Source organism: Molothrus ater, chromosome 15 (genome assembly GCF_012460135.2).
Source record: "Molothrus ater isolate BHLD 08-10-18 breed brown headed cowbird chromosome 15, BPBGC_Mater_1.1, whole genome shotgun sequence".
NCBI lineage: Eukaryota > Metazoa > Chordata > Aves > Passeriformes > Icteridae > Molothrus > Molothrus ater.
The window spans coordinates 12,720,784-12,741,139 of record NC_050492.2 but is presented as its reverse complement, the minus strand read 5'-3'; positions in this window follow the sequence as shown (position 1 = coordinate 12,741,139).

The window sequence follows — 20,356 nt, the reverse complement described above, 5'->3', positions numbered from 1 at the left end:
AGATACACAAGGAGAGGCTGAAAATGTATATGAATTGTTGAGAAAATGTGCTTTTTGCCAGGAGCAGGAAACCCACTGCAGGTTTGGGCCTGGCTTTAGAGCAGGGCAATGCCTGAGCCCCTGCTTGTCTGTCCTCACTGCTCCCTTGCCATGGGGAGGGTGTTCTCTCAATAAATCCCATTTTCTAGGGCAGCTTATTCTGCAATGGGGGCTGGAAATGGGGAGTAAAATCTCTACTCTGATCTGCCACACTCACATGGGGAATGGGAAGCAAGTTGTTCCCATTTCCTCTGCTGGCTTCAAGTCACACCCAGCACACCTTGGTCCCTTCCCTTCTTTTACTGCCCTGCTTGGACGAGCAAACTGTGTCTGCACAGCATCTCCTAACAAGAATGGCCCAGCTCCTCTTCCTCCTCTTTGGACTGGAATGAACCTGGCAGGCCCAGCCAGGGCCTTTTCCAAATCAGTGTAAACAGGACATGGCAAAACAACTGACCTATGTAGCACTCACTCCCCTTTTTTGCTAACCTGGAATAAATTCTCCCAGGCTGCATCCATCATACTCTGGTTCATCAATGCTTCCAGCCTGGGGAAACTGGTGCTAACACAGCTAAAGGCAGAAATCCTAAACCTCCCCACAATTAAACCATCATTGATGCTGAGGTTTTATTCTTGTGACTTCAGACAAGACACAGGAGCTAAATTTATATGCATGGCTGAGGTGCTGAGAACAGAACAGACCACAGGCTGACAACAATGAACATTTGTGGTAACAGCAGCACAAGCAGTGTCCAGGCAGGTGTGATATGGAGGGTGCCTGCTCAGAATATCTTTCCTCTCTTTTTGGACACTCTCACTCAACCCTTTGAAAGGCAGCAGCCAAGAGAGAAGTGTGGCTTGCTATAAATGACTGAACATTCCTCCTGCTGGGAAAAATATGGGGAACACAAGCAAAAGCCATCCTTCACTGGAGCACTTTCCAGGACCTGTTCCAAAGGATGCAAGGCTCCCTGAAGGCCATCACCATCCTCCTTGAGGGAACATTGGCAGCCTCCAACAGCAGAACTTGATTGGGAAGTAGAGAGACTTTTCCAGGGATTGTAGGGTGTTTTTGTGAAGCCACCCTTCCATGGCAGAATGTTATGGGGAGCAGGAGAGGCTGTGCTGCTTTACCTTACAGGTGATGCTTTCTCCACATGCATCCTTGCATCTTTTCATAAAAGTTTCTATTTGGTTTGCAATTCTCTGGGGAGAAGCAGGACTGCAATCACAAATTTGTTTGGGTTTTTTTTCTGTTGTTTTAAATAAATGAAATATTCTTCTGTAGATCAGAAAGAATCTTGGCAGGATTAGTGGAAATTTCAGCAATTGTCAAGCTTTTCTATCTGAGCAAAGAGAAGCCTGAGGACTCAGATATGCAGTGGGACTAGGCTGAGAGTTGGAGAGCTGATACTTGTCCTATTTGTGTCTGTGTAATCCTTAGTGTCAGGCACAAGTGTTGCAAATGTCTGACTTTTAAGCCCATTTCCCCACATTGTGCTTATTACAGGCTTTAAACCCTGGACACTGATCTCTCTTGCAATTTGGCTTTCTGTACATTCCAAATCTAAATCCCACCAGCACCTTCACGATAGCTGAGCTGCTCCTTCAATGCTCCATCTTAAAAGTTCATGCAGAACCTCAAATGCAGTCTCAGCATCTGCTCATAAAAACAAAACTGCATTTTTGAGTCCTAAAATTGGGGAGGGGTGTCAAAAAGTCATTGGTCTATTGAACTTTAGAGCTCAGAAGACCAAAGATTAGGTGTTATTAATGTGTTTTTAAAGCAATCTCAGTGTCTCTGGAATTCTGATGCAGGAGCTCTGAACATCTGGCACAGGCAGCACTTTTGCTACAAAGCAAGTTGGCAGGCAGGTTAGTGCATCTCTGGGGCAAATCTGGGAGAGTTTGGAGCTAAAAGGAGAAGCCTTATTAACCAATAAAAGCAATCCTGTAGTATTCCCTTCATTCCAGGGAATTCCAGTTATTAAGCAAAAATAGGAGCTTTAAAGAACACTTAAGCTGCCCCTGGCTGATCCATCTGTAGGAAGTTTGAGAAGGTTTAGCAACCATAGATATTAATTAAAAAGCAAGTTCCTTGCCACTGCTTGCAAGCAGCTGGGCCAGGCTGTGGAGGATGTTAACAACCAGAAGGGGTTACAGACCTGCCTGGCAGTCCCTGCTCTGCTGGCAGCACCACACCAGGCTTACACAGAGCCTGGGGCCTCAAAATCTCACTGGGTTTGGGGAATTTTTGCTTTTCAGGACAGAAAATTAGGAAACAGTTCTCCTGTTAGGAGAGGTGGACGCTGCAGACATCTCTATTCACAGCCTGTTCTCCAGAAATCCTGCTAAGAAAGCATCTGGGGAGCTGCATAAAATTTAGGTGCTTTGATAAGCACTTAGTTGAGGTTTTTTTGAAGGGTAACAGCTGACTGATAACATTTGTTAAAGGCTGTTCTTGTGTCACTTCTGACAGGAGGATGGATGCACTACAGCTCTTTAGGCAACTTCAAAAAATTCCCCCCATCAGCTCACTTTGTGCTGCCTTGCTGTGCTAGTTAATTTTCTTTTGGTGGTGTTAATTATTGTACTGTCTGTTAAAAAGACATTTTCACTACCCTTCAGTCCCATGAAGTGACAGCAAATTGCTGCAGCAGGAACACTGAAGAGAAAACTGTTCCCCTTTCAAACAAAATTCATAGTGCTCTAAAAGAACAAGGAAAGAAGTCAATTTGTTATTCACTAGAGAACATATTTTGTTGTCCTGAATAAACACAGCATCAGTACTCAGAGTCTGTCTGGAACAGCAGGGAAAGGGAACTCACAGAATAACAGATATTTATGCACTGCTTTTAAAAAGAGAGCAGAGAGTGATGTGTCATGAAGCTGAACAAAATTTTTTGTGGTTTATTTGATGTTTTTAAAATTATCCTGGAGATTTTGGTTTGCAATTGAATTTGGAAGTTTTGTAAAATGCCAGCTTGCAACCCTGCAGTCAGAGTTGCCATTGTCCCACTGTGATGGGTGAGGTTAAAACTGGCGCCTGTGTTTTATTTTAGTGCCCCAGCCTGAGAAGTGCAGCAGCTCTGGAGCTGATTTATGAGGTGTTCATTCATCACTGGGGCAGCAGCAGCATCTGCAGGGGAATGGGGCAGATGGATCAGGGTGGTAACAGCCTCAAACATCTCATTTTAATCTGCTCCCACAAGCCTGCAGAGGCCTTCAATGACTTGGGCTTTGTCTAACCAGGCTGAGACAGGCACAGAAAGGAAATAGTGACAAACTGAGTCTGGATTGTCATAACCTGGATGGGGACAGGGGCAATAAATTACTCAAGGAAAGGTGCTAAAGCAGCAGATCCAAACTCACCTGGCACAGCGATATTATTGAAAAACACTTAAAAATCAAAACAGGGTCACTTATGCTTGCAAAAAAATCTTTTCCATGCTGTTTAATAAAGGTATTTTTGAGATGGAGTGGGAAAAAAAATCAGATCTTACTCTTTACCATGTTGCTGACTAAGCCTTTACATATTTGAAAAGCACCATAAGCACTTAGCTCCTATTGAAATTCTTATCCAAGCTGATCCAAATAATACTTGTGACTTTGGTGGTTTATTTTTTTCATCTCCTATTCAAAATCTTCAGGGTTTGTTTTTCATTTGTTTGTTTTAAAAGGTAAGCTTGTTTGAATACACTTGCAGTGGTCAAAACAGAAGTGTGAAATCTCAAAGCAAAGCCTGTTTTCACAGTTCTGTTGTACAGGTACAACAGAGAGATGTTCAGAGGTGCACTGACTGCTGAAGGTGTACAAGAGTGACAATGGGTAGGAAATTAGGGCATATGGCAAAAGCCATTGTTGTGATGGCATTGCCCTCCTGACATGATCACCATGTTCAATCTCTGCATAAATCACAACCAGCCAGGCAGCATGACCTCCCTTTTGCATTATATTACTCACAACACATAGGAAATTCCACAAAGAATAAAATTGTACTATTTTGCTCCTCCTCTGATTTATGCATCACTCAGACCTCAGCACTAAAGCCCCAGACAGCCTTGATTATAACAAATTGTTATTGCATTTGATATCTAAGTACTCTGCCTAGTTGATTTGCTCAATAAAAAAATCTTCACCTTGACATAGTAATAATCCCCATGACTTAGTACATGCCAGAAAATTGCTTTATTTAATATGAATTCAGGAATAAGGAAAAGATTTTTGACCATCAAGGAAGGCACTTTTTTTTGCCTTTACATACAGAAAATATTGTTAGATAGCCAAATAATAAACACAGTATAGGCACTTTACATATGTGCAGCTCTAGAAATTGCTACTGCAACTGGAATATCTAAAACAATGCATCTTCTGCCTTATGAAAAGAGCTTAAATCAGTGTGTTCTTCCTGCTAAACCAAATACCAAGCAAACCCAATCCCTTGCCTTCTGCACTTGGGGATGCTGTCACTTACACAGCATTTCATTGCCTAAGCAGGAAACTTTATGAATAAAGTCACATTTTAATCCCATCAACATATATTAAATGCAGCTAATATAAGTGTCACTTCTGCAGCGTGGAGCAGAAAATTCTTTTATTCATAGAGGCAGATACCATTTTGTCTTGCATTTGAAACAGTTGATGGCAATAAACTCCCCTAAACAGAAATGGGCCAAGAGCAATTGTGTCAGGTAGATGCCATTACTAGAAGCAAAGCACCAAAATTCACTGAACTGCTCCCTGTGTTCCTGTCACTGTGTTCTGTGACAGTTGCAGCAGATGGGAAAATCTGTAGTAGTCTCTCACACAAATTTAAAAAATAGGAACATTTAATCAATGGACCATACTTAAAAATCCATCAATAGCCCAGCCTTATTCCTCATAGTAGATTCAATTTATTCAGTGATATCTTATTTTCTGCTCTCTGCATGCTGAATGCTCTTTAGTAATATAAATGTTGAAAGTGTATGCTGTTATTACAGCCTAAGGATGAGGGAGGTGGAACTGCTGGGGTGCAGTAACACCTTTTAATAAACCAAGTGATATGGTGGAAAAAATAGGCTGGCTTTCAAACATACCACACCTGTATCCACAGTGCTCCAGAAGCACCGCCTGCCCTTCCCACTCCACGTTTCTAATTGATTAAAATAATTGGGTCATACCTACAACCATTTTTCTCAACTCAATTTATTTTTATCTGCACCAGAACAAATGAAGTGCTTGTTGAGCCAAAACCTTGTACATCTTATAGGTCTATAATCAGTGGTCTAAAGATAAATTCTTAGGCAATGACTCTCTGCAAGAACAAAGCCATTCAATAATACACATTTATTCTCAGTTGTTTGGGGGAAGTTCTATTTTGACAGTAGAAGAGAAGGACAAAACTGCTGATACCCACAGCAGCAAGTCTGCAAGATGTGCAGTGAACAGCACATTTGTCATCAATCAAGCAACAGATTTAATGTTTAGATGCACCTACCAACCTTGCTTTGTATTAAATAAAAGGTCTTATCTCTTAGTGCTATTTCTTCTGACATAAATAAATGATGTTACATTAATCTCTGCACTCTATTCAGATTTTCATGTTCCCTTTAACATATTTACTTTAACAGCCCTTTAATATTCACAATCAAGGAAAAGTGTTGCTGCTTTTCCTTAAAGGAAACCTGGAATTCAGAAACAGTTCTGCAGCAGGTGAATTCTTGTCTGATACTGTGACTGCAATAAAATCTCAGCCACTTTGCATGGCCTGGATCTCCTCAACAGCAACACATAAATCCAGCTCCTCTTGAGATGTCCTCCTGGACTTAGCAGCAAGTTTAAGAACCAAAAGTGGATCACAAAAACTACTCAGCATTGTAAGCAACACCAGCTGGTTGGGAGTCTCTGCACTCACTGGGCATGAGGACTCAGACATGCTCAGGATCTCAAGGGATGGAGTAAGGGCACAAGAGTATTGCTAAAAATTAGTATTGGACAAGCTGCTTATTCCCATCACTGGCAAATGCAAATTTGAAGCAAAACTCAATCCCAAATGGAAATCTTTCTACGTGTGAAATTATCTGTTCCCTTTCACTCCAAAAAAGAAGGCTATATGTTTTATGATGATGATTGCACCTCAATATAACTCCTACATAGAGGACTAATTTCATATTGGAACAGCTCTTTAGGGATGGGGGAAAGGGATGTTAAACCTCTGGACAGGAAGAGTTTTCTAGGCTTCACTCCATTTGCCTCAGTTCATTTGTGAAAAGAAGTTAATAGCAACACACTTCCAAGGAGCATTGTGAAAATTACATTAAAGGTACTGTGGAAACCCAATAGCTCTGACCTGCAAGGGGCTTCCTAATGTGCCTGAAAAATAGTACAAATCTCACTTTATTATTGCTTGCAAAATGAAAGGCTTGTCTAGGGGAGCCAGTCATTCCACAAGTTGATCAGGCAGTGAAGGAAGTTTTCACTATTTATACAAACTTTAGGTCTTTGATAGTTTTTGTCCCTGACAGTACATGGACTGCATTCCACTGCAGGCAAGGGAGTGGGGATGAGCCTGTGGTAAGTGTGTTTTCCATTTCTGGAGGTCATCAGAGTCCTCCTTGCTGAGCTGGGGGGAGCTGGGGGTTTCAGCAGCAGGCAGGGGCTGGGGGCAGGAGCTGCCCAGGGCTCTGTGCCCATCTGTGCTGGCCCAGCAGGAGCCCTGGTGCTGTCTGCAGCTGCCAGCACTGCCAGCCATCTGTAGTGAGACACAGGGCACCACAGCACATTGACCACGTTCCAGAAATAGGCACCGGGGGGAAAAACAGGATCTGCAGGAGACTGCCCTGTCACACCCTGGTTTTAAAGCTTTAGCAGGAATTTGGTTATTTCATCCTTGAGCACAAGCATGAAATTAACTCAGATCCTAAGACCCCGAGCAGGCAGCTCCAGGATTTCAGGCAGATGTCAAAACTCCATGACATGCACTGGCAAGAGGCTGCACTTGTACAAATATGCCTGTGGACAGCTGCTGGTGGGAGACAGGAGCAGGTTAGAAAAGGTGAGACTCAGCCTAGAGCATGAAGCAAAACTGTACCAGATGCTCTGAGCCAACTTGTCTCCAGTTTACATCCACAGTTTTGGCCTTTGCATCTGTTACAAAATTAATTCTCAAATGTCTGTGGAATGTCTGCAAATGTCTGTGGAATCATTTGCTACAGATCATACCTACATAAACTGCATTGCCCCATCTTAGCAGGTCTCAATTAAAAGCTGATTCACTTTCATTAAAGGTCCTGACTCCATTCCTGTGATAATCAGTATAATAATTTGTGGCCATTATTAATCACAGCCATATGGAACAGTGGATGGAGGGGGGGAAAGGCCACAACAGCCTGCAAGTGGATTTGCAGTAGCTTTCTTACACAGAGATTCCCAAGATGTATTTCAGCATATTATGACAAACAAAACAAAGCCCTAAGTGAATCCAGGACAATCTCCCTCAAACTCCTGCCTCTCTCTGTCTCCCTCCTGCCTCCTCACCCTTTTTTCCTCCTACAAAGTCCTGATTCTATTTCAGTTATTTCTGTTTGCTGCCTGGTCCTGCAGCATCTCCACACTGAGGCAGCTATGAACACATTCCAGCCTGGAGATGGCTGGTTCATTTAGCTCAGCTGGTCTGGGGTAGCTCTGGCTACCCTGATGGAAAGCTGATTTAGCTTGCAGTGTTTCTTTATACACTCTGCAGATGTTGTCACTTCATCCCTAGGCTCCTTTCCACACTACTGCTAAATAGTTTAAAAATCTCACCACTAAAATCCTCCACTGACCCCAGTATTGATCCCAGTTTCTAATCCACAGCATAACTTTGCCTCTCTCCACATACTTTTTTCCTCAGCAGCTGCAGAATTGCCAGAAGTGCTTATTGATATTGTGTGACACCAGCATGCCCAGAACAGCAAAGAGCTCCAAGCAGAAACAGTTTGGCACACACTGAGCCCTCATCCTAAGAGCTCTTGGGATGATTTTGCTCAGTCAATACACTAAAATTCCCTTTAATAGCCTAGATCTTTCTATCCTAAAAAACAAACAAACAAAAAAAAAGCCTCCTACATTAAGTTTTGTCAAAAGTTGGGGAAACCACACTTGCTGAGTTCTCCTCCTGTGCTCACAGCCATGGCCTCACTCTGGTGTCTGCCTTGCCCTCATGCCTTATTCATGTTCACCATGTTCTCACACTGACATTTTGACTTCCAGCTTGAGCCCAGCTGGATAAGTGGAAAGTGTTTTCCTTGCTCTAGTCTAGGTCAAATGTAGACTGGAAAAATCACATCCTAAAGCTGGTGATTCACCAAGGAATACATGAGACCTTGGCCCAGTTTTCACCAGGCTGCATGGGTCCATCACTGTTATGTCATGAGATATTTTGAAGCTGTTTCTGCAGTGCCTACAGCCATATTTCAGACTATTTTTTTTGCTTTCCAAGTTTAGAGATGTAGTCATTGTGCATCACACAGTGCAAATACAGTGGGTAATGAGTGAAGTTCTTCATGCAGGTCTGACAAAAACTTATACCCTATGCTGAATTCTGTTTCATGAAGTAATTATTGCAGAAGGTCAGGTCTCTGAGAGAGAAACCTTTTTCATTAATTCTTTCTCACAGTATTATTCAGAACCTGCTAAATCCAGCAGGAATCCTTCCACTGATGGTAATGGGCTTTGGATAAAGTCTGCAGTTATATTTGCTGAAGATTAATTTGAAAAATTCAGCAAATATGTAATTGATTATAATTATTTGTAGTAAGAGGCAAATGGCAATGCTCCCCCCAGAGAAAGCATCAAGGTGTGACTACATTATATTCATGATTAATAACAGACACACAGCTGGGCTCTGAAGCAGCAATGCCAGCTTTACAGCACTTGAGGATAAAACAGTTTTCATACAACACTTTGTCCAGGGCTGGGCTCAAGTCTTGTGGTATTAGACACAAACTCTGTTTATTATTTGGTGGGACACTCCCCCTCCTGCTCAGCTGGCACAAAGACTCCCAAGGCAACCAGCACTGACCCAGATGAGAAGCAGGGAAGGAGCATTTGAGAACTGCAGAACCTGGGGGTGAACGAGGAAATTTCCCCATTCTCCATGGAGAAATGTGTCAGCAGAGTGTGAAATCTTCAGAAACAGGAGGTTATAACTCCTGTCATGATTCCACACTGTTACCAGACTTCCATGATCTTTTCCCCTAGTTATGCTCAAATTGAGGGGCTCCAACATCTGTAAGGCAAAGGCTGAGGCTGTTCTAGCACCTGGCAGCTTCTCAGGGACAGTTCTGAAGTTAAACTGGGGACAGAATCTGCTCTGTGGAAGGTGTTGCCTCCCCACCCCCACGCTCCCCAGTCCTTTTTAAACACAGCAACAGGGATATTTTAACAGTTCAAAGAAAGATGAGAAGAAAGGAACAAAGGCTCTGTTCAGTGTTGTGGAGAAGGTCAGACTTCTGATTCTAAAGTCCTTGCAAAAAACAAAATGGGAAACAAATAGTTTCTCTCTTTTCTCCTTCCCCAAGGAGCCAAGTGCTCTGTTTGGTTATCCTTAGCCATTGTGATGAATTTTTTAATTTTCTGATGCAGTAGAAACTTAAAGAAAGAGTGGAAGAAATATGGAGCTGGAACATTGCCAGAGGAGAAGGTAATAGCTCAGAAGGGAAATAGGCTCTCCTTGCCAGCCTGCCAGAAGTTACCAAAAGAAAAAAACTATTCCAGAGCTTGGTTGCACAGATCTAAGACCACTCACTAATGCAAACAGTTCAGTGCTTTACAAAAAACTTAACATTTCTGTCTAGTACAACAGCAATGAACCCCATCAGCTGCATCCACAGCAGCCTCAGCTTCTGACATTAGAGAGCTGGAAAGAAACATTTTCTGCATTTTTGAAATATCTTCAAGAAACTCTTCTAGAAAGTAGTTGTATCTACTCTTTGTTGTACACAGTAGCTATTATCTGTAGGAGCAGCATTATTTATTTTATCACCAGCTGAAAAGTTATCTGTGTTTTAGTGACTGGGAAGTGACTAAGCCCTGGAAATATTTAATACATCTAAAATACCATTCAGCTATTTTTCACCAGACACCCAGTACCTTAAGTGGATTCTTTCTATGGCTCTGGAATTTAGACACCTTCAGCTATACCACAAAAGTTTTTATTGTAATGACTTTTAAAAACAGGTTTTTCTACCCTTAAAGAAGTTTCTTTGAGAAGGTTTTTCTTCTTGCTTCCTGTTAAAGGTTATTTGCCCATCCTATTAATCAGAAAACTAAAAAGACTCAACATCTATGGTGATCTAAGTGTCTTCTCAAAGTTTATTGCTTTCAATTTGTCTGCTCAAGGAGGGAGAGAATTTCCTTTGCCCTGCACAGAGCAAACATAGATCACCCAGACTGTAAAACAAAATATGAAGATCCAAAGCTCAGCTTTTCTTCAATGCTCATTAATTTTTGAGTGGTTAGAAGGTCACCTGAGACTGAGTCTCAATGTGATTTTAGACCATGATTAGAAAATATTTTAGTGTTAAAGTTAAGCAGAAGCTGAGAGGAGTCAGAGAAGTGATTGCAAAACACCTTTGAGCACATATTCCTTGGAGAAGAAACCATCTTCTGTAACGGCAGACTGCTGCCCCAACGGGACTGAACTTTGTCGAGCTCAGAATTATGGTAATAGATGCACTTTTTAAAAAGTCTGGGAATAAGTTTGGCTCAACACTGCAGAGCAAGAAGTCTCTACTGCTGTATGTTTGAACAGCATTCAGTACAGTGGGGTCCCCAGTGTCCCATCCATACAAATGATACAAGACAAAGGCTTCCCTGGAAATACCAAAGCAGCACTGGGACTCTGCCACACGCCTCAGGCTGCCACAATTAAGTCAGAGCAGGTTCTGCTCTCAGCAGAATGGGAGGGAGTCAGGTGTTGCATCACTTTTAGCCTCCTCAAATTCCACCAGAGGAACAGGCAGTTGTTACCTGCTGTGGGTGTAAAAGGAGATTTGAGTACAGGCTGGAACAACTTCTACATTCATAAGTGGAAGCTTTGACTCTGGTGTCACCCCATCATCCCATTGCAAGTGGTGGGATAGCAACAGCTGACCTCCCATGGCAAAAATGACAGGAGGACCTCTCAGATCTGTCCCAGCCCTATTATTTAAGAATCTATTAGCTCAAGGCTTTCATCTCTTTCAAGTACTAATACAGGTAAAGACAGATGAAGGTGAATAAATCCAAGCTGTAGTTTAATAATGTGGGAGTCTGCTGGTGGAGTGAGTGGTACACCTTCTCAGCAGTGAAAGGACATAGCCAAAAGACAACACAGGTGCCTTCCTTCTCCTTTAATCCATTTTCAGACATTCAGTTTCCCCAGCTGCTGATACTGTAAAAATGTTGCTTGGCAACATGGTAACAGGGGAAAAAAATCTTCAAAAACATTAGGAGTTTTTGTCCTTAGAAATGTACTAGTTCAGCACATCCAGCCTCCTACAGATCCATTTTAGAGGAAGAGGCACAATGATTTCCCCCATGAACTAGTTCCAGCAGCTTTTGAAGCAAAGCAGTCAAAATGGGGCAAGGGGCCCTCAGATGCTGAAGGGGTGGGAGAGACCCTCCCATGGGACTTGCAGGCACTGTGTGCCTATTTTCCTTCTCTGTTTAATACTGAGCATACATCTGATGTCTCAGACAAGACATCTGTAGACCAGGTATGGTCTTAATGGCACCTGAAGAGTTATATCTTTATATCTCCCTCCAAAGGATGTTGCCATACTGTCCTGGGATGGAGTGATTAGCTCCATCTCCTCTTTTCCACTCCCAATTCCCAGATGCTCACTAACAGTAATGAAATGGAGCCCAACCTGCTTCCAAAAGTGGCAATACCCAGGTAGAGAAAGGGCCAGGCTGCTGAAGAGCTGGCAAACCCAAGGACTGAACTTTTTCAAGAGAAATCATTGAATCAGTCACACTTCTTTACTGCTGACCTCCTGTGAACAGCCACACAAGGGATTACCAGTTAATTATTGACACTGGTGTCCACTGGAATCAACATTCCTGGAAGATATTACACTGTACAGCCCATAGAAAATAGTTTTAAAGTTCATGGCTTTCCTCCCACTGCTCTTGCACTGGAATTTGTTATTGCACTGCACTTTTGATGTCCACAGAGCTGTGTCTGGTTCAGACTGCCAAAACCTGGTTACAAACATTTATCACCTGCAAGCCCAAGCACAGCTTTACATCAAGAGGAAATGTTCTGCCTTGTATGAGGCAAGAAGTAAGTGATGAAAGTTCTTGCAGACACAAAACAAGTACCAATATTTTTAAAGCAAGATCCCAAAAGATATCTATCTTTATTCAGCTGGAAGTAAACAGCAGAGTTGTTGTGATGGCAGCACAGACTTTTCACCATCTCTGTAGTTACTAATGCAGAGATAAGAAATCTAGATGGTGGGTCTCATAAGATCAGTGACAAAAGGTCTGTCAAGTTTGAGTTGTGCCTGCTGAGCCCCACAGTTACCTAAAAATGAGGAAATACATTAGAAAGAACAGATTGCAAAAGTGGGAGATTCTAGAGTAAATATCATAAATGCCTATAAACAGGAATAAAACACTGAATTAATGCATATCTTTTTTCTGATTAGAGAGTTATGTAGATCAGGAACAGCTCCCCTGAAATGAAAAGCCATTGAAAAGCAGCAAAGAATCTGGCCAAATCAATCTAGACTTGGGAAGTCTGAGCAGTGTGTGGGGAAGGGAACACTGCTCTGAGAGACTGCTGGTAGTCTGCTAACTCCAGCTCCTGCTGCAATGCCAATTTAATTAACACGCTTAACTGCTCCGAGATCTCCAGGATTGCTCACTGGATTGGCAGCCTTTTCTCACTGTGAATTGTGTTACTGCTCAGTGAACGAGAGGGAGATGAATGAGTGCAGCAGCCATCTTCTCCTGCTGAAGGAGGAGGCCACTCTCAGTAATTTGACTCAGACATACTCTCTTGTTTTTGCACGTTTAGCCATATAAATAAACACGGGAGAGCTACTGCAAGCTAATGAAAGGGATGGCAGCAGAAGCAAGTCTCTGGTGGCTGCTCATGGCACAGGGACTTGGCAGCACTGCTGGCACATCCACCCAGCTCAGCTCAGCTCACCTTCCAAACCACCACCAGCCAGGGCCATGGCTGTGTCTGGACAGGATCCTTGTGTGTGAGCACTCCCCAGAGGCTCGGACTAAACAGAGAGTTTAAACAAAGTTTATCCCTGCCCTGCAAACTCTTGTCTTGTTTGAGCAGCCCCTCCTGACAGAAGGGGACAGAAATATGATGGCAATATTGCTGGTGTGGCCAGAGCCTGAGGTTAGAGCACAGCAAACACATGCTGCTCAAGGGATGGCAGCTCCTCCTAAAGAGCCTGATACTCCCAGATTAGCTCATCTGTTTGCTCTGAGGCTGCAGCATCCAGAAGGGAGACAATCAGCAGGATAAAAAGGCACTGAATGTTTTGGGTCCTTGGAGTCCTGCTGCTTTGAGAAGAGGCCTCCAGCTATGCCAAGGGACAAGCCTGCAGGTTTTTTTGACTGTGGAGAATTGGAGTTTGGAATTGAGGGCAGCCTTAGGGCTCCTCTGCAAGTGCAATCTAAATATAAACCTGCACCCATGAATTTAATGGAAGCTTCAATGCTGGTTTCAACTTTAAATGTCAATGCAAGATTAAATCTTAAATCCAGCAGTGATAGCTTACACCTCCTGAAGACACACATCTAGAGGCATCCAATTCCTTCAATTAAATTACAGTGGTAATTAATTTCTGGACTTTTACATGAGGGGCAAAGGAGAGCTGCTACAAAACTATTGCCCCCTTCATCTCACTGGCACCCTGAGACATTCCTCACTTCTCAGAGAGAGGAGCTACCCCATTTCCCTGGTGAAAATGTACTTGGGGCCCTCCTACTGTGACATTGCCTCAGACCCAGGGAACTCCAATCACTATTTAACAAACAAACTGAAGTATGGATCCACTATGAAAATATTTTAAGCAGATCCATCCCCCATACTCTCAGTATTTTTATTGAAAATATTGGTATAGGTAAGCCTGGGTTTTAATCCCAGTGTGAAAGACAAATTAAAATTTCAGTAGAAAGTAAAAAGCTCTTACTCAAGTCACGTTCAGGACTTTTCCTGTGAACTCTAAAAGACCCTTGCACAAGTGGTGCTTTTAATCTAATGAACTCCAAGGAATATTTTTCAGGTTATTCATGCGTTCAGAGAAGAAAAAAGCATCACTAGGCATTTAGGAGAGGACCAAGCCAGGACAATCCACCAGTGCCCAAGGGGGAGGTGTTTTCTCCCTGACAGAACAAACTCAAACCAACCTCTGCAGCAAAGCAACACTCGAACAGGGAGGGGGAAAACAGCAGAAATTAAAATGTTTCTAATTGCTATAAACCATCATACATTTATAATTACTTCCTCTTGACCAAACCCAGTGACACAGTGGGTTCAGCTGCATTATCTGAAACAAGAATAATAGAAATGTAATTGAGATCTGACATGATCTGTAAAATCTATATTACCATTCTAATGTTTGTATTATGAAAGTCTGAGCTGAAATCACCAGGCAAAGTGCTCTGTGCTTAAGAGCTCTACTCTTCAGCAGAGAAACCACATTTAAAAACCAGCTCCAAAAAGCTCAAGTTTTCTGCTTTTTATTCCCTGTAGGAATTAGCTGATGAAATTGCTCAGTGTTTTATTCTTCAGTTATTAGTCCCACTGAATGAGAAATAATTCCTTTTTGTTTCTTCCTCTCTTCATAATGTAAAGCTTGGCAGAGTTACAGGAACTTGAGTACAGAAAATGAACAACACACTTTGATATTCCAGATGAGGGAAAGAGCCACGCAGAGACACAGACTCAAAGTTGTTCTAAATGTGGTTGTTGAATTTCCCCTTCCCCAGTTACACCCATGCAACTCTTGCTGCATTGTGGTCACCTGTAGCAGAGCAAATTTGGCCTATTAAGTAGCAAGAATTCACCGACAGCTTGTGATTTTTTTAGGAGGCTGAATTTGTATATTATTAAAACTTCATACACTGCTCACTCCTTCCAATGCATTTCCAGCATGTCAACCCTCCAACTGTGCCAGTGCTGCTGAAGGAATTCCAAAAATTAGGAATGAATGGAAAATCCAACACCAACTCCATGGCCCCAAGGCTGCCAGAGTTAAAGAAGCATTTGGGCAACAATTTGGGATTCTTGGGGTTCTGCACAGGGCCAGGACCAGGATTTGAATGATCCTTGTAGGGCCCTTCCAGCTCAGGGTATTCGAGATTTGTTTTTCTCCCCTTCCTTTTTCTGGTTCCCATAGTGCTGCACAAGAATTTGTCACACCTGAACTCCCAGAATGGAGTTCAGCTAAACACTGATGTGGAAGGAGAAAACCTGCAAGGGACAATGCTTTGGGTGTTTCATCTGAAAAACCCATTCTTATCAGAGGACTTGCATTCGTACCTTTGATGCAAGATCACTTCCAAGAACCCTGGAATTATTTGGAGTAAGTCCCCTACTCAGTCTTAGACTTACAAACACCATGTGTACCCAATTATACTCATTCACATCCCATTTTTACCAGACATCTTTGACCTTAGAACACTATTTTTTCTCATTACTAGCTGCAGAATTTTCTTTTTGTTCCCTTTTTTAGATAGAAAACTCACTTGCTAAGTCTCACCACTCAAAATTGTACAGGTAGCAGAGAAATCAACTCAGACATCTGTTTTGAAGCTATGAAAGATGATTGCTCTACCCCACGATAGCCTGGGCATAATACATGATATACAACTAAAGATTTTTCTGAAGATGGAAAAAAAGCCTAAAAATGAATCAGAGACTGCTTTGAGTCTCCTGTATTGAGCACATCATCTTTTACATCTCAGCCATCAATAGACTCTCCCCTCACTTTCTGTCCCATTAATAGATGCTATTAAAACATTTTAAACAGGATGCATTCCACACAAATAACTGCAAAAATAGTGCTGTATGTTTAAAAGTTTACATACTCTGTTGAGCAGACAAAATACTGAGTGGTGACTAACCTATATGCTTAATGACACATATCATCCAATCATCAAAATATTCATTTTCCTGGGCTCATCTGAATAAACCAAGGATATCTCTGTGCTGCCATCTGCTTTGATTCTTATTTTGTTGTTGCTGTTCAACCATTGCACACAAATAGAAACACTCCAAGTGTAGCACAGAAGTCTTGATGCAGTTTCAGAAATATTTCACAATAAGGTACACAGGAAAAATGTCCCATGTAGTGTCAGAGTATAAACTATGGCAAATGGTCAGCTCAAGCTCCTTTTCTGTCACTAAGGATTGGGAAATCCTCTGTTTGCTGGGGCAGGGCTGCACAGCAAGAGGGAAGAAGTAGGAAAAACAAAAGGAATCTTGTTAGAGGCCAAAATTGCAAAGTTGTTGCAAACAGTTCTCATTTGAAAAGATTTTTGAACACATTTCCTTTTATTTACTATCTATCCTGCAGCACAAGTTTCCTTTGGGAAGCTCTAGGGCTTTTATTTCACCTACCTACCCCCACAGCCCACATGAAACCTGGCAGAGATCAGGCTCCAGCCTCCACAGAAGGGCATGCAGAAACACTTTGCCTAAATAACACCAAGAAGTGGAAAAAAAGCTTCCAGGAGTTCTGAGAAAGATTTGTGCAAAGCAAGAATTGAGAAACCCTGTGCCTGCTAATGCCCCAGTGAGAAGGAACAGATCACAGCTGTAGATAAAACCTCTTGCCATTGCTGGGGCAGCAGTCAGGGCCAAGTTCAAACAGCCAGAGGGACTCTTCAAATGAGTGATGCCATTAAGTTGAACTGGGGAGGATTCTGGAGAATCTTGGATTAATTTCCAAGTACCCTGCATGAGGTGAAATGCCCCATCTTGCAAAGCAGGGAATCAAAGCTCAGAAAAAGAGTAAATAGAGCATTAACTTGAGACGAGATTTGATCATATTTGCATGTCCCAATCCCCAGCAATAATTCTGACTTTCCATGTCCCAGGTGAAGCACGTCAGTCCCTCCAGAGGCAGCAGCTAAATCCCCACAGCTGAAGCACAGGGGTAGCCCAGAACAGTCCTCAGGCAGCTCCTCTGCACAAAGTAAGAACTTTGCCTGGAGAATCCACTGCCTACATCAGTAACACCAACTCCACCTCTGTTAGTCAGAAAGCACTGAAGGAAAAAGTGACATGTAGGAAAGAGCCCTTTTAAGCTGTCAGTTCACTGCCATCCATCAAGAATTCCACTCTGTGGCATCACCTGGAAAAACAACCCAGCACCACAGAGATCTCAGTGCAAAGATCCCAACCAGAGCTCTGGGAAGCAAGACCTGTTCAAAGCTGGCTGCTCTCTCATTCCTGAGCTTATTATTAAGTTATTTCACTAATGAAATAACTTTTCAGCTGGATCTGATTTGTGCCAGCTTGAAGAGTTACACAGAGGAGAGTTTTGTATCAAGCAGAGCCATAACAGCGTTGTCAAAGTTTTTTGTGGCAGAAGTGCACATTTCTAATGTGATTTCTTATTTTAATAAACTGCAATAAAGAGTAGTGAGCCTCCTAAATTGCATCCACATGACACAGGGAGATTACAGCAGGTCTGGGATCTCTACCAGCTCAGGACATCCCTGGAGGAATTGTGCTCTCCTCAGCCACTCTCCTCTGATCAGCAAAATAGAACAATTGATTTATTGTCCAATCATGCAACTTAAAATGAAAATGTGCTTTTTCAATATTCACAAGCTACCTTTAAAAGTTCATTTCAGTTTTGAAAATTTTTCCCCAGAATGGCAAAACCCAGGCTTTGAGCCAAAGAGTAAAGCTCTTAACATAAAACTTCAATAAAAACCAAAGACTATCTATTTCACCTCTCCAAGGTATTTCCAGCATTCCCCAGAAAGGCCTTGCTGTGGCTATTAGCTGACTGGTTTTAGAGACTCATTTTAGTGCTCTACAATTATTGCCAACTCATCCTAAATTACACCTTCTCCAAGCCTGGCTGATGCAAACAGCATTTAGGAGACAGAGATGTGACAGTGTCAAGCTAATGCAAGACCAGGAGCTCCTCAGTCTGTGAAACAGAAAATGTGTGATCCCTCCCCAGCACCTCTCCAGATCACTCCATTCATTCAGCAGGAGATGAATCAGAGGTCCTGCATGGGTGTGCTTAAAGGCTCTGAGCTGACACTAAACCATTCAGAGCAGCAATATTAATATAAAAATATCCCTCAGTCCTCCTGCCAGTGCTTGTTCACATCCCAAGCCCTCCCCTCAAAACAAATCACCTGCAGCTTTCCTGGCAGCTGAAAAGGGAGCTGCAGGTGAAACTTTGGGCAAGGGGAATTCAAGGCTGGTTTAATGCAAGGTAAAATTAGGGGTTCTTTCTGTCAGTAGTGCTGGAAAAAAACTAAGATGGCTCATGGCCGTGCTACTGTTGGAGCTGAAGGCATATGGAATAAAACAACCAGTGCAGATGACTGAAACAAAGCAGGAAAATTAAATCCTAGAGAACAGCCCGAGACACCCCAGGGCAACCTGATCCCTTGGGTTTATCCACATCAACTACAGGGCTAAAGACAATCCTTCAAAATATCTCCAACCACCTCCTCTGCCACACAACCAGCCCATCCCCAGGGTTAGCTACCTCTGAGTGCACAACTCACAGAAAAAGGGAAGAGCAGCTCCAGAGTAAGAGGTCACTGCAAACCCAGCTGCCTCCAGCACCACTGCAGTCACACAACAGCTCAGAAATGGCTTTAAACTTCCTCCAACTCCTCAGATAGCCTTTAAACTTCAAGCTAACCCAACGGGCATCAAAGCAGCCAAGTTTCTATTTCCACACCTCAGCATTCTTCAGGCACAGCCCAGCTGCCCAGTCCTCCCCAGAGAGCCCCCCAAGGGGCCTCAAAACCAGTCCAGCATATTTATTCGCAGAGAACTGATGAGTAGAGGGCTTGGTTAAGGTTGCATCCCCTCAGGATAAACAACCCCATCAGCCACACTCTCAGTTATCACCCCCTTGTGTCCTACCTTGCAGTTCTATGCATGGCTGGCCTCATCCCTCCCCCAGTGGGGATCAGCAGTGGGTCAGAACCCCCAGGTGAGACATCCAGAAGAGCTGGAGCAGCCACAACTCAACTCTTGGCTGTCCTGGAGCTTTATAAAATCTCCCCAACACCCCCTCCCTTTCTCCATCTGTGTTGGGTTAAGGATAACCAGCCCTTCACTCAACCCTCTGTGCCTGCTCTGCCAGGCAGGATGTGGCAGTTTCCCCTCGTGCTGTCCTGCCTTGTCACCTCAGAGACTTCTCTTGTGACCCAATGGGCAAAATCATCTCAGGTCCAGCAGGCTGGGCTGGCTCAAAGTGCAGGCAGAAAATAGAAAACCTTTGGAAAACACAATACACTTTTTTTTTTTTTTTCAATGAAGCTACAAAGGACACCAAAGCCATGATAACCTTTGGTATCTCAGCTCCATGGACATCTTTCCAAGGCAGAGCTCAGAGTCCAGCACATGGCAGATGGTGGCTGTTAATCACAGTTTCCCCCCTCTGCAGCCCAGGAGGGGAGGTTAAACACCAGCAAGACCTTATCTGTGGCCAAGCAGCCATTTTGGGTCTCCATGCAGGGTGTCAGCAGCGTGGTGATGAATAAGGGAGTGCTCCTCCATGGCAAGGCTTTCCATCATGTTAAATGAAGGCTTGACAGCTTTGCTGTGTGCAGCCTGCCCTGATGTGTTGACTTCAGCCAGGGGAGAGCAGCAGCTCCACATCCAGGGTCATGGCTCCATGTGGGCTGCAGCAAAAACAGCCCAAGGACTCAGAAAAAGGAGAGCAGAAAAGTTAGAGAAAGGTAGGGGGATGTGCTGGGTCTAATTAGCAGGAAAAAATGAGGGGAGAAGGGTCTAATTCTCAATTTAAGTGACCTTCACTGCTGCTATACTCCTCTGTCTTCTTATCATCTCACATCTGACAGGAAGCAAATCTTTGGGTGTATTTATTGTGTGAGTGTATTTGATACAGACAACCACCCTCACAGCTCCACTGTGTCCATTCTCCTCCAGGTTTAGGGGGAAACACCCAGGCCAGAGGCTGTTACCAGCTTAGGGAGGGGTTTGTGCCCCTTGGAGGGTACACAGCATGCAGGGCCGGGGCAGCTCCTTGAGAAAGGACTAAAGAGCAAAATGTGTGTGCCCAGAAACTGGCTGAGTTTCTGGACTGAGAGCCAGCAGAGGCTTGGCCTGCTC